Source organism: Meles meles, chromosome 7 (genome assembly GCF_922984935.1).
Source record: "Meles meles chromosome 7, mMelMel3.1 paternal haplotype, whole genome shotgun sequence".
NCBI classification, from domain to species: Eukaryota; Metazoa; Chordata; class Mammalia; order Carnivora; family Mustelidae; genus Meles; species Meles meles.
In genome coordinates, this window is record NC_060072.1 from 124,226,074 (window position 1) to 124,241,167 (window position 15,094).

General features: G+C 39.8%; 1 protein-coding gene across 4 annotated transcripts in view; it reads right to left on the reverse strand.

The window, feature by feature from the left end:
* FRMD4A (FERM domain containing 4A) overlaps positions 1-15,094 on the reverse strand; it is a 607,066-nt gene that overhangs the window by 318,100 nt on the left and 273,872 nt on the right. The gene's annotated exons all lie outside the window — the stretch shown is intronic.

Sequence of the window (15,094 nt, forward strand, 5' to 3'; positions counted from 1 at the left end):
ATTCTGTGAGCAACAGGGAGTCATTATAAGTTACTTTTTGCAAATGATACCCATCTAACTTGAAATTTTCGATCTTGAGCGGTAAAGACTGAGTGGTAGAATGGAACATCCAGGTATATCCAAAGCCAGGAGAGACATTGCAAGGTTATTGCAATTGTCCAAATGAGAGGCAATTAAGCCCAGAACTGGGACAATGGTGACAGGCTGAATATAAGATGTTGGGGAACAATAAACAGTAGAGGGAGGTGTACAGTAATCCTCTATCATGGGGGAATAGGGGAAGGATGGTCCTATTAGCTAAGGACCCAGGAGAAGGGGTAGGTTTGGGGAGATGATAATGAGTAGCTCTGGACATACTGAACTCCTGGTGCCCAAACATTGTGACCTGGAACTTAAGAGGGGAGTCAAGCCTGGAAATGCAGTTTTGGATTTCAACCACAGACAAAGAACCACTAGTCAAGTTATTAGTTAAGTGTGAGGGCAGACATTCAAGAACACAAACACTGACTTCTCACATACCTCTTCTCAGAAGTTTACTAGAAGAGAGTCTCCAGTAAAAAACAAAAACAAAAACAAAAACAAAAACAAAAACAAATTAAACCTACAAAGGGGGGATATGAATTCTAAGGAAAAGAGAATGATTCCTAGGAGAGCTGAAAATGGAGTTCTCAGAATAATGAAGAGAGAAGCCTCAACGACCCAATCATGCAAGGGACTCAGAGAGGAACTAGCCCAAGTGGTACAGGAGCATGGAGGGGCCCAAGAAGGAGGGGTCTCAAAAAAAGAAAAAAAAATGTATGGATCAAGTATCTAATGAGTGTGCCAAACTGAGAGGAGATACAAAGCTCTATTAAAGTTCTAAGAAAAAATGACTGACAGGTACACAGAATATCAGTGAAAAGGCAATTAGTACCACCTGGAAAAACATAAAGTTGTAAAATCCAGGGTATGTAATCATAACATACACTGTTTCCTCACTGTAAACAAAATATTGGTAGTCATTAAAAGATTGAATTTTGATTTAAACTGTGATATAGATATATCGGTAAAAATTGAGGGAAAGAGATACATGGGTTTTTGTAGGGATGTGGAGCAGCGCTTTAAGTGAGTCAAAGCCTCATCTTTCAAGGGATGTCCTTGGGGAGAGGACTCAGAGATTGGGAGAAAGAGTTGGAAGCCTGGTATTTTTCTTTATAGGCCTTGTAGTACTCTTCAACTTTCAAATGTTACAAACACTGCCATGAACATGTATTATTTTGCTAAAAATGAGTTGAATTATAAACAGAGGAGCAATGTTCCAGAGAGTGGGAGCAGATGAGGGCTGGGAGCTGTGTATGGCATTCAAGGGTCACTGATGGCCTTGAGAAAGTGTGTCCAGAGTGCTGACAACAGAAGCTGGGCTGCAGGATGGAGAGCTGGAACTGTCTGGCCTCGTTCTAAATGGACAGATTGGAGTTCAGGTACTGGGTTATTGAATCTGACAAGAAATGTTTCAGGAGCCCTTCTTGATTTCCTACATTTTCCTTTCCTTCAGTGTATGCATCAGGCTCTTAGGCTATGGATCTGCTATTGAAATGGCTGCTGAATAAGAAGCCTCCCAGCTATACCTGAAAAGGAAGAACCTTAAATCCTATGAAACCAGGTGAGGACTCACGGACAGAAGGAAGCAGGACAAATACATCCACAAGGGCACTGGCAACAATTCTGGAGATAGTCCTGAAGAGTCATCCATGTAATTTGACTGGAACTTCTGTGTGCATTACTTTTGATGTGACACCGTGTGTGTGTTTACATGAATACACTCGTGTATACACATGTGTGTTATTTCCTCTCGTGAGTCCAGCGGCACTGCAGCAGCTACAGGAGCCCCAGAGTGGTGACAACTAATTATGAAACACCAGGTCTGATATGTCCCTCTTATCACATTTTGCAGAAGCCTTGCATTCCCACAAAATCCCCCGGTGGCCCCTGGTAATCCTGGAAAGGAAGTGACAATCTGGAAACAGCTGTTCTTGAGATAGTGGGATGACATCCTAATGAGCATGTTATGAGCAACAGAGGAAACCCAAGGCTGATGGGACTGTGAGGCAAATATTTTTTCTAGACAATCAGACTCACAACAGAAAGCCTATATTCCCTAGCAGGGCTGACAGGAGAGTCACTGACCTATAAATGTCAAGTCCCCAAGCCCTGTGGGATGTTGGGTACTTTCTCCGGCTCTCTCCCGGGAGATGGCGCTGGCAAGGCAGTCCAAAGTCACCTTGCTCAGAGGCTCCACCAGAGAAACCCAGTTGGAGAGCAAAAACAACCCAGTACAGGCCTGTACCCAGGCTCCATGCACCTGTTAGCTGTAGAGCTCAGGACAAGGTAGCTCCTGCATTTGGGAGCAGGCAGGGAGGATGGCCTCAGATTGAAGTAAATGCTTCAAATTCATCAATGTTTCAAACTGATGAGTAAATGCTGTGCTTCCACAGAAACAAAACCTCTGCTAATTCCATGGAGAAGGTTGAGGGTGAGTAGGGAGAGAGAGCTTAGGGGTAAAGGGGTAGAGAAACAGAAAATGACTTGCAATTAAGGGTTTGAAACAGATGCATTTTCTAGGAGAAGGCAAAGGGAAAACAAGGACTAACTCAGGACTACCTCTTTTGCATCAGGCATGGCCCTGGGCACTTGCTCGAAATTACCTCTTTTAGATCTTTACTATGATTCTGTAAGCTGGGTAGCATTAGCTACACTTCACTGATAAGGAAATCAAAGCTCAGAAATTTAATCAGAAAAATTTAATCAGAAAGATTAAATGCTTGCCAATAGTCATGCGAGTAGGACATTGTGCTGAGCTGGGATTGAGACTTGATGCTGGGCTGCTCATGTAACTTTAAAGTTCATTTTCCAGGGATGTATATGGATGTATACATGGAAACACATCAGAGCACCTTGTCTTTAACAAAGCTTGCCCTCAGGAGAAACTACGTTATGAAAGCATAAACAATGGGGAAGGAAAACCCTTCTTGGGAGGCTCCCTGGGGAAGTGAAATACTCAATTCTCGCTGGCTCTAGCTTTCCTCGTGGGGGAAGGGAAATCCCCAATTCTAGCCCCTCCATCCACCCAGTCTCACCTAAGGGAGAAAATCACCCTGAGAAACTGTGGTGTAGTTCACATCCCAAGGCCACAGGCTCACTAAAAGACTGAGAACTAGCATAGGACTATACAGTGCCTCTTCACCTCCCATATCTTACCACCACATTGCTAAAGGCCTATTTCCCATAGTTCCTTTCATACAGTACATCATGTCCACTTTAAATTACAAGACATACTAAGAGGCAAAAAACACAGTCTGAAGAGACTGAACAAGCATCAGAAAGAATGAGATGTAGCAGGAATGTTGGATTTATTAGACTAGGAACTAAAAAATTAACTAAGATTTATATCCTAAGGGCTTTAATGGAAAAAGTTGTCAATATGAGAGAAGAGATAGATGGCTAATGTAAACAGAGAGACAGAATTTCTAAGGACCAAAAAGAAATTCTAGAGATCAAGAACTGTAAGAGAAGAGAGTAACTTGATAGATTTATTAGTAGACTGGACACAGATGAAGAAAGAATCTCTGAGCTTGATATGCCAATAGAAACTCCTAAAATTGAAAAGCAAAAGGAAAAAAAAAAAAGACTGAGAAAAACAGAATAGAATACCCAAGAACTGCAAGACAACTATAAGATGTATAACATATGCATAATGGGAAACATATGCATAATGGGTATAGAAGGAGAAGTAAGAAAGGAACAGGGGCAATATTTGAAGAAATAATGACTGGGAAATTTCCCCAAATTTAATGTCAAGCACAAAATCACAGAACCAGAGAGCTTAGAGAACACCAAACCAAATAAATGCCTCTTCCCAAACAAAAACAATTCACAAAAACTTCAAATATTAAAACCTCCAAAGTATTCCTAAGCATATCGTAGTCAAACTTCAGAAGATGGTATATAAAGAAAAAGTTTTGAAAAAAAATCTTACCTACTATAAAGCAAAAGTAAGAATTATATTCAACTTTCCCTCAGAAACCATGCAAGCAAGTAGAAGGTGGAGTGAAATATTTAAAGTATTGAGAGGAAAAAAAAATTCACCAACCTAGGATTCTGTACCCTGGGAAATTATCCTTCAAAGTTGAAGGAAGAATAAAGATTTTCTCAAACAAAAATTGAGGAAATTTGTTGCCAGGAGACTTGCCACATGAGAAATGTTAAGGTAAGTTCTTGAGAGAGGAAGAAAATTATATAGATTAGAAATCTGGATCTGTGTAAAGAAGGAAGAGGATCAGAGAATGAATAAACAACAATAAAATAAAATTTTATTGGTTCTTTTTAAAAAATTTATTTATTTATTTGAGAGGGAGAGAGAGAGACAGATAGGAAGAGAAATCAGGAGCTGGGAGGGGAGGCTTCCCACTGAGCAGGGAACCTAAGGTTGGGCTTGATCCCAGGACCCTGGAACCATGACCTGTGCCAAAGTCAGATGCTTAACCAACTGAGTCAGCCAGTTAAGATGTAACATTTAAGTATGTTCAACCTAGTAATAGTAACAGTGTATTTGATTATGTATGCTCATGTATTTATGTATATACATACATGTATATGTAAGTATATATTAAAAATAAGTGAAATAAAGGACAGAAAGGGACAGAGGGGAGAGGAATTAGGAATATTTTGTTAGATAAGGTACTTTTACTTTTTATGAAGTTGTATACTGTTATTTAAAGGTGGACTTGGTGGGGCACCTGGGTGGCTCAGTGGGTTGAGCCTCTTCCTTCAGCTCAGGTCATTATCTCAGGGTCCTGGTATCGAGCCCTGCATCGGGCTCTCTGTTCAGTGGGGAGCCTGCTTCCCCTCTCTCTCTGCCTGCTTTCTGCCTACTTGTGATCCATCTCTCTCTGTCAAATAAACAAATAAAATCTTTTAAAAAAATTAAAAAAATAAAAGTGGACTTGGATTAGTTGTGAATGTATATTACAAACTCTAGGGAAACCACTAAAAAAATTTTAAAAAAAGGTATAACTGATATACTAAGAATGGAGAGGCAATGGAATTATATAAAAATACTCAATGAAAATCACAAAAGACAAGAAAGTATAGAAGGTAAAATTAGGAACAGAGAACAAAGACAACAAATAGAACATAGTAACAAATATAGTAAATGTTTATCTAACAATATCAATGATCACTTTAAATGTCAATGGTCTAAATGTACAATTAAAAGACAGAGATTGTCAGAGTGGATCAAAACACAGGCCCCAACTATAGGTTTTCTATAAGAAATCCACAGACACATATAGAAAGGAAACAAAGAGATGGAGAAAGATAAACTATGCTAACACTAATTGAAAGAAGGTGGGAGTACTATATTAATTTTGGACTCAGCAGACTTCAAGTAAAACTATCAGAAATAAAGGGGGTATTAGGTAATGATAAATGGGTCAATTCTCCAAGAAGACATAACAATCATAACATATATGCCCCTAATAACAGAGTGTCAAAATATATGAAGCAAAAACTGTAGAACTGCAAGAAGAAAAAGACAAGTCCATTATTATGGTTGGACATGTCAACACCCCCTATCAGGAATGGACAGATCCAGCAGGCATACATTCAGTTAAGCACATATTTGAATTCAACAAAACCATCAATCAACTGGATATGATGGATGTCTATAGACTATTTCACCCACCAACAGCAGAATACACTTCTTCTGAAGCTCACATGGACCATTCATCAAGATAAACCATTTTCTGGGACATAAAGCACACCTTAACAAATGTAAAAGATTAAAAATCATACAGTGTCTTCTCCCAGACCACTAGAGATCAATAACAAAAAAGATAGATACTACTTGGATATTAAACACCATAGTTCCAGAATAACACATGGGTCAAAGAAAAAACCTAAAGAGAAATTAGGGGGCGCCTGGGTGGCTCAGTGGATTAAAGCCTCTGCCTTCAGCTCAGGTCATGATCCCAGGGTCCTGGGATTGAGTCCCCACATCAGGCTCTCTGCTCAGCAGGGAGCCTGCTTCCCCCCCACCCCCCCGCCTGCCTCTCTGCCTAATTGTGATCTCTCTCTGACAAATAAATAAATAAAATCTTAAAAAAAATAAAGAGAAATTAAACATTTTTTTGAACAAAATGAAACTGAAAACACAACTTATCAAAGTTTGTGGAGTGCAGTGAGAGATGTGCCTAGTGGGAAATTTATAGCATTGAATGCATAAATTAGAAGAGAAAACAAGAAAGATCTAAAAATCAGTAATATAATATCTTCCCATTAAGGAAAGTAGAAAAAAGAAGAGCAAATTAAATCTAAAGTAAGCAGATGAAAAAATAATAAAAATTAGAGCAAAAATCAATGACATTAAAAACAGGAGATCAATAGAGAAAATCAATAAAACCTAAAGACGATTCTTTGAAAGGATCTATAAAAGCAGTAACTGCTTAGCCAGGATAAGTTAAAAAAGAGAGAAGACACAAATTACTAACATCAGCAGTGAAAGAGGAGACATCTTTGGACATTAAAAGGATAGCAATGAAACACTATGAACAACTCTGTGCCCACAGATTTGATAACCTAGATGAAATGGATCCATTCCTTGAAAGATAATCTGCCAAAACTCACACAAGAAGAAACAGAATCAATAATTGATAACCTTGGGATGCCTGCAAGGCTCAGTCAGTTAAATATCTGCCTTCAGCTCAGGTCATGATCCCAGGGTCCTGGGATTGAGTCCCACATCAGGCTCCTTACCCAGCAGAAAGCCTGCTTCTCCCTTTGCCTGCTCTGCCTTTTCTACCTGTAGCTCTCCATGCTTCTGCTTTCTCTCTGACAAATAAACAAAAATCTTTTAAAAAATAATAATTGACCATCTTCTGGGGGGAGGAGTCAAGATGGAGGAGAAGTAGCTGGCTGGGACTACATCTGGTAGCAGGAGATCAGCTCAATAGCTTATCTAAACATTGCAACACCTACAAATCCAACGGGAGATTGAAGAGAAGAACAGCAATTCTAGAAACAGAAAATCAACCACTTTCGGAAAGGTAGGACTGGCGGAGAAGTGAATCCAAAGCGACGGGAAGATAGACCGCGGGGGGAGGGGCCGGCTCCTGGCAAGCCTCGGAGCAACGGAGCACAAAATCAGGACTTTTAAAAGTCTGTTCCACTGAGGGACATTGCTCCAGAGGCTAAACCGGGGTGAAGCCCACACGGGATCAGCATGGCCCCAGGTCCCGCAGGGTCACAGAAGGATCGGGGGTGTCTGAGTGTCGCAGAGCTCGCAGATATTAGAATGGAGAAGCCGGCTACAGAGACAGAGCCGCGGACTGAACTCTCAGCTTGGGGTTACCTTGAACCGGTCCCAGGCTCGGTGAGCTTGGAGCGCGGCTGGAGGCTGGGGATACGGGAGTGATTGGGTGCTGTTCTCTGAGGGTGCACTGAGGAGTGGGGCCTGGGCTCTCGACTCCTCCGGGCCGGAAACTGGGAGGCCAACATTTTCATTCCCGTCCTCCAGAACTCTATGGAAAGCGTTCAGGGAACAAATGCTCCCAAAAGCAAACCCGAGCGGATTACTTAGTCCGGCCCCCAGTAAGGGCGGTGCAATTATGCCTCGGGCAAAGACACTTGAGAGTCACTACAACAGGCCCCTCCCCCAGAAGATCAACAAAATATCCAGCCAGGACGAAGTTCATCTATCAAGGAAAGCAGGTTCAATACCTAGGACCAGCGGAATTCCAGAGGAGGAGAAAGCAAAGCATGGAATTCATGGCTTTCTCCCCATGATTCTTTAGTCTTGCGGATAATTCAATTTTTTTTTCAATTTTTTTTCTTTCTTTTTTTTCTTCTACTAAATTTTTTTTTTTAAAGATTTATTTATTTGACAGAGAGAAATCACAAGAGAGGCAGGCAGAGAGAGAGAGGAAGGGAAGCAGGCTCTCCGCTGAGCAGAGAGCCCGATGTGGGACTCGATCCCAGGACCCCGAGATCATGACCCGAGCCGAAGGCAGCGGCTTAACCCACTGAGCCACCCAGGCACCCCTCTTCTACTAAATTTTTAAAAAGTTTTACCCTTTTCTTTTTTAAAGTTTTTTGACTAGTTTATCTAAAATATATATTTTTTCTTTCTTTTTTATATTTTTTCTTTATTTGTTTTATTTTTTTTAATTTTTTTCTTTCTTTCTTTCTTTTTTTTTTTTTCCCTGAAGCTCTTTTTATCCCCTTTCTCTCCCCCCACAATTTGGGGTCTCTTCTGATTTGGTTAGAGCACATTTTTCTGGGGTCTTTGCCACCCTTTTAGTATTTTATTTGAACCTTCATATCCTCTTATCTGGACAAAATGACAAGGTGGAAAAAATCACCACAAACAAAAGAACAAGAGGCAGTACCGAAGGCTAGTTACCTAATCAACACGGACATTGGTAATATGTCAGATCAAGAGTTCAGAATGACGATTCTGAAGGTTCTAGCTGGGCTCGAAAAAGGCATGGAAGATATTAGAGAAACCCTCTCTGGAGATATTAAAGCCCTTTCTGGAGAAATTAAAGAACTAAAATCTAACCAAGTTGAAATCAAAAGAGCTATTAATGAGGTGCAATAAAAAATGGAGGCTCTCACTGCTAGGATAAATGAGGCAGAAGAAAGAATTAGTGATATAGAAGACCAAATGACAGAGAATAAAGAAGCTGAGCAAAAGAGGGACAAACAGCTCCTGGATCACGAGGGGAGAATTCAAGAGATAAGTGACACCATAAGACGAAACAACATTAGAATAATTGGGATTCCAGAAGAAGAAGAAACAGAGAGGGGAGCAGAAGGTCTATTGGAGAGAATTATTGGAGAGAATTTCCCTAATATGGCAAAGGGAACAAGCATCAAAATCCAGGAGATGCAGAGAACCCCCCTCAAAATCAACAAGAATAAGCCCACACCCCATCACCTAATAGTAAAATTTACAAGTCTTAGTGACAAAGAGAAAATCCTGAAAGCAGCCCGGGAAAAGAAGTCTGTAACATACAATGGTCAAAATATTAGATTGGCAGCAGACTTATCCACAGAGACCTGGCAGGCCAGAAAGAGCTGGCATGATATATTCCGAGCACTAAACGAGAAAAACATGCAGCCAAGAATACTATATCCAGCTAGGTTATCATTGAAAATAGAAGGAGAGATAAAAACAGGACAAACAAAAACTGAAGAATTTGCAAACACGAAACCAGCTCTACAGGAAATATTGAAAGGGGTCCTCTAAGCAAAGAGAGAGCCTAAAAGTAGTAGATTAGAAAGGTACAGAGACAATATACAGTAACAGTCACCTTACAGGCAATAGAATGGCACTAAATTCATATCTCTCAATAGTTACCCTGAATGTTAATGGGCTAAATGCCCCAATCAAAAGACACAGGGTATCAGAATGGATAAAAAAACAAAACCCATCAGTATGTTGCCTACAAGAAACTCATTTTAGACGCGAAGACACCTCCAGATTTAAAGTGAGGGGGTGGAAAAAAATTTACCATGCTAATGGGCATCAGAAGAAAGCTGGGGTGGCAATCCTTATATCAGATCAATTAGATTTTAAGCCAAAGACTATAATAAGAGATGAGGAAGGACACTATATCCTACTCAAAGGGTCTGTCCAACAAAAAGATCTAACAATTTTAAATATCTATGCCCCTAACGTGGGAGCAGGCAACTATATCAACCAATTAATAACAAAATCAAAGAAACACATCAATAATAATACAATAATAGTAGGGGACTTTAACACTCCCTCACTGAAATGGACAGATCATCCAAGCAAAAGATCAACAAGGAAATAAAGGCCTTAAATGACACACTGGACCAGATGGACATCACAGATATATTCAGAACATTTCATCCCAAAGCAAGAGAATACACGTTCTTCTCTAGTGCACATGGAACCTTCTCCAGAATAGATCCCATCCTGGGTCACAAATCAGGTCTCAACCAGTATCAAAAGATTAGGATCATTCCCTGCATATTTTCAGACCACAATGCTCTGAAGCTAGAACTCAATCACAAGAGGAAAGCTGGAAAGAACCCAAATACATGGAGACTAAACAGCATCCTTCTAAAGAATGAATGGGTCAACCAGGAAATGAAAGAAGAATTGAAAAAATTCATGGAAACAAATGATAATCAAAACACAACGGTTCAAAATCTGTGGGACACAGCAAAGGCAGTCCTGAGAGGAAAATATATAGCGGTACAAGCCTTTCTCAAGAAACAAGAAAGGTCTCAAGTATGCAACCTAACCCTACACCTAAAGGAGCTGGAGAAAGAACAAGAGAGAAACCCTAAACCCAGCAGGAGAAGAGAAATCATAAAGATCAGAGCAGAAATCAATGAAATAGAAACCAAAAAAAAAAAAAAAAAAAAAAAAGAAAAAGAAAAAAAAATCAATGAAACTAGGAGCTGGTTCTCTGAAAGAATCAATAAGATTGATAAACCCCTGGCCAGACTTATCAAAAAGAAAAGAGAAAGGACCCAAATAAATAAAATCACGAATGAAAGAGGAGAGATCACAACTAACACCAAAGAAATACAGACAATTATAAGAACATACTATGAGCAACTCTACAGCAACAAATTTGACAATCTGTGCAACCACTCTGGAAACAGCCTGGAGGTTCCTCAAAATGTTGAAAATAGAACTACCCTATGACCCAGCAATTGCACTACTGGGTATTTACCCTAAAGATACAAACGTAGTGATCCGAAGGGGCACGTGCACCCGAATGTTTATAGCAGCAATGTCTACAATAGCCAAACTATGGAAAGAACCTAGATGTCCATCAACAGATGAATGGATAAAGAAGATGTGGTATATATACACAATGGAATACTATGCAGCCATCAAAAGAAATGAAATCTTGCCATTTGCGATGACGTGGATGGAACTAGAGGGTATCATGCTTAATGAAATAAGTCAATCGGAGAAAGACAACTATCATATGATGATCTCCCTGATATGAGGAAGTGGAGATGCAACATGGGGGGTTAGGGGGTAGGAGAAGAATAAATGAAACAAGATGGGATTGGGAGGGAGACCAACCATAAGTGACTCTTAATCTCACAAAACAAACTGAGGGTTGCTGGGGGGAGGGGGGGTGGGAGAGGGGGAGTGGTGTTATGGACATTGGGGAGGGTATGTGCTATGGTGAGTGCTGTGAAGTGTGTAAACCTGGCGATTCACAGACCTGTACCCTGGGGATAAAAATACATTATATGTTTATAAAAAAATAAAAAATAAATTAAAAATTAAAAAAAATAAATGCAGATTGGGAGAGAATATATATAAAATTGTTCACAGATGACATGGTTATCCATGTAGAAAATCTGAAAGAATTGAAAAAAATACTTGTGGAACTAATAAGTGATTATAGAAAGGTTACAGAATACAAGGTTAATATACAAAAGTCAAATGCTTTCTTATATACTGGTAATGAACAAGTAGAACTGGAAATTAAAAATATGTTACCATTTATGTTAGCATTCCCCAGTAAAACATTTAGGTACAGTCTGAACAAAATATGTACAAAATCTATATGAGGAAAATGGGAAAACTCTGATGAAAGATACCAAAGAAGAACTAAATAGATAACTATTCCACATCCTTAGATAGGAAGACATGATATTGTCTAAATATCAGGTTTTCTCAAATTTATCTATAGATTAACACAATCTCATTCAAAATCCCAGCAAGTTATTTTGTGGATATCAACAAACTGATACTGAAGTTTATATGGAGAGGCAAATTATCCAGATTAATTGATTTTTTTTTTAGATTTTATTTATTTATTTGACAGAGAGAGATCACAAGTAGGCAGAGAGGCAGGCAGAGAGAGTGAGAGGGAAGCAGGCTCACTTCAGAGCAGAGAGCCCGACGTGGGACTCGATCTCAGGACCCTGAGATCATGACCTGAGCCGAAGGCAGCGGCTTAAACCACTGAGCCACCCAGGTGCCCCCAGATTAATTGATTTAATATTGATGGGAAAAAAGTTGGAGAGCTGACACCACCCAACTTCAAGACTTACTCTAAACTACCTTAAGACAGTATGGTATTTGTGCAAGACTAGACAAATAGATCACTGAAACAGATTAGAAAGCTCAGAAATAGACCTACATAAATATAGTCAAGTGATCTTTGACAAAGGAGCAAAGTAAGTACAATGGAGCTAAGGTGATCTTTTCAACAAATGGTGCTTGAACAACTGAATATTCATGTACCAAAAAAAAAAAAAAAAAGAATCTAGACACAGACCTTATGCCCTTTATAAATATTAACTCAGAATGGAATTTAGACATAAGTGTAAAACCCAAAACTATAAAACTCCTAGAAGATAGCATAGGAGAAAATCCAGATGACCTTGGATATGGTGATATCTTTTTAGATATAACACCAAGGCAAGAGCCATGAAAAAAATAACTGATAAGCTGAGTTTCACTGAAATGAAAAACTGCTTTGCAAAAAACTGCCAAGTGAATGAGAAGAGCCATAGACTGGGAGAAAATATTTGTAAAAGATTTACCTGACAAATGACTGATATCCCAGATATACAAAGAACACTAAAAACTCAACAATAAGGAAATAAACAACCAGATTAAAAAGCGGACAAAAGACCTTAACAGACACCTCACCAAGGAAGATTCACAGATAAAGTAAGCATATGAAAAGATGTTGAACATCATATATCATTAAGGAATTACGAATTAAGATAATAATGAGATACCACTACATACCTATTAGAATGGCCCAAATCCAAAACACTGACAACACCAAAGTTTGGCAAGGATGTAGACCAACAGGAACTTTTGTTCAATGCTGGTGGGAATGCAATATGGCATGACCGCTTTGCAAGATAGTTTGGTGGTATCTTCCGAAACTAAACATTTACCACACAATCCATCAGTTGAGCTCCTTGGTATTTCAAATGTATTGAATCCTATTTCTACACAAAAACCTGCACACAGATGTTTATAGCCATTTACTGTAATTGTTAAAACTTGGAAGCAACCAAGATATTTTCAGTTGGTTAATGAATAAATAAACTTTGGTACATCCGAACAACAGCCTATTACTAAACACTAAGAAATGAGCTATCAAGCCATGAAAAGACATGGAGGAAATATACATGCATATCATTAAATAGAAGAAACCAATCTGAAAAGGCTACACAGGAGTCTAATTATGTGGTATTCTGGAAATGACAAAATAGTAAAGGAGACAATAAAAATGTTAGTGGTTACCAGACATTAGGGAGGAGGAAAGATGAATAGGTAGAGCACAGTGGATTTTTAGGGCAGTGAAACTATCTTACATGATTCTACAATGGTGGATACATGCCATTACATGTCAGTCACCCACAGTCAACCCATAGAGGTTGTAACACCAATAGTGAACCCTAATGTAAACTACTGACTTTGGTACGTCAGTATAGGCTCAATGATTAGAATAAATATATCATTCTACTGTGGGATGTCCGTAGTGGGAGAGGTTGTGAGTGTGTGGGAATAGGAACATATAGGAAATCTCTGTACTCTCTGCTCAGTTTTGCTGTGAAACTCAAACTGGTCTAAAAAATATTTTTTAGCAATTAATAAAATAAAGTGTAAAGAGGTTGATCTGGGGATGATAATCTAAAATGAACTGTAGGAGAAATAGTGGATATAGGAGAACAATTAGATGGTTAGACCAAGTAAGGGGTAGTAAGGACCTAAACTGGGGCAATGAAATTATGGATTGTATTTACAGAAAAGGAGGGAGTATGTGACTGCACTCTCCTGCGGGGAAGAGGGTATCTGGGAGTTCCCAAACAAGGTAAAAGTGGTGGGTATATTGGAAAATGGTGTGGGGGGGCAGTTAAGGAGAGAAGGTGACTACATTAATGATTTTGTGGTATTTAAATGAAACAGCTTCTTAATTAATTTTTCCCTGAGGTGACCAAACTCACACCAACCCCTTGGTATGTCACTGACTGCCCCCACACAAGACCCTAGAGCCACCTACCAGCAGCCACCACCATGGCAGACCGTGGTTGTTGGGTAGAGAGTATCAGCTGCCAAAAAAACTTCCCATCCTCCTGCTCAATCTTTATTTATACTTCAGAAAATGTGATGCTGGACATGAGCCTCCCATCACTGGAAATCCAGAAGGTTGCTCTCCCTTCTTGACACATTCCTTCTTGAAGGCATAACTTCCTGACCCTCCGGTCAGAATGAATGTGAGGTAGTGGGATTCCGGTATCCAGCCTGGAAAGGGCAGTTCCCTCTGGGAATCCTGCCAGTGTAATGGTGCCTCAATTAGATGACAGATTATAAATTAATAAAGTGCAAAAAAAAAAAAAAAAAAGCCCCAGACTCTAACAGCTGCCAAAACACACCATTCCCTGTAAAGTTCCTGAAAGGGACTTAGTGATGTATAGTGAAAGAGCCAGCCCCCCACAGCCTTTTCCAGATTCGAGACACAGACTGAATGGTCCACAAATGGACCACTGCCGCCTTTCCCAGGAGAGAGCAAATGTTGTTCTTGGAAGGAGAACACCTTTCTTTCAGCTATATTACCCACTGCATGCTTCACACAGTCTGAAGCTCCCTAAACCCCCATCAATAATACAAAACAGACAGACCTATCACCAACAGAAATCCCCAAGAAAAGAGTAAGAACGACTGTGGTTGGTTTGGGGCAGAAACGATGTTTAGGTTGCTATGGATGCCAAGAGTTTTCAAAGATTGTGTTTCTAAAATCATCACAGGAATAGAAGTATCCTTTGTCAGCTGCTGCTTCTTTCAAAACCAGTCCCTCAAACCGCCCACGCCATAAAATCCGTTCCTGAGGAAGCACTGGTGACCTAATCTCTAGGAAAATGGCCAGGATCCAGCGGCTGGGGCTCTGCGCAGAGTGATGAGGTCTCTCTACCTTCACCCTCAAGATTCTCCGTGGGAAAAATACAGTAGATTGAGCCCACCTTCCCTTTTGTTTTCTGGAATGATCACTTCACTTCACGAGGAGATTTGTGTCTCCCAGGGAATACC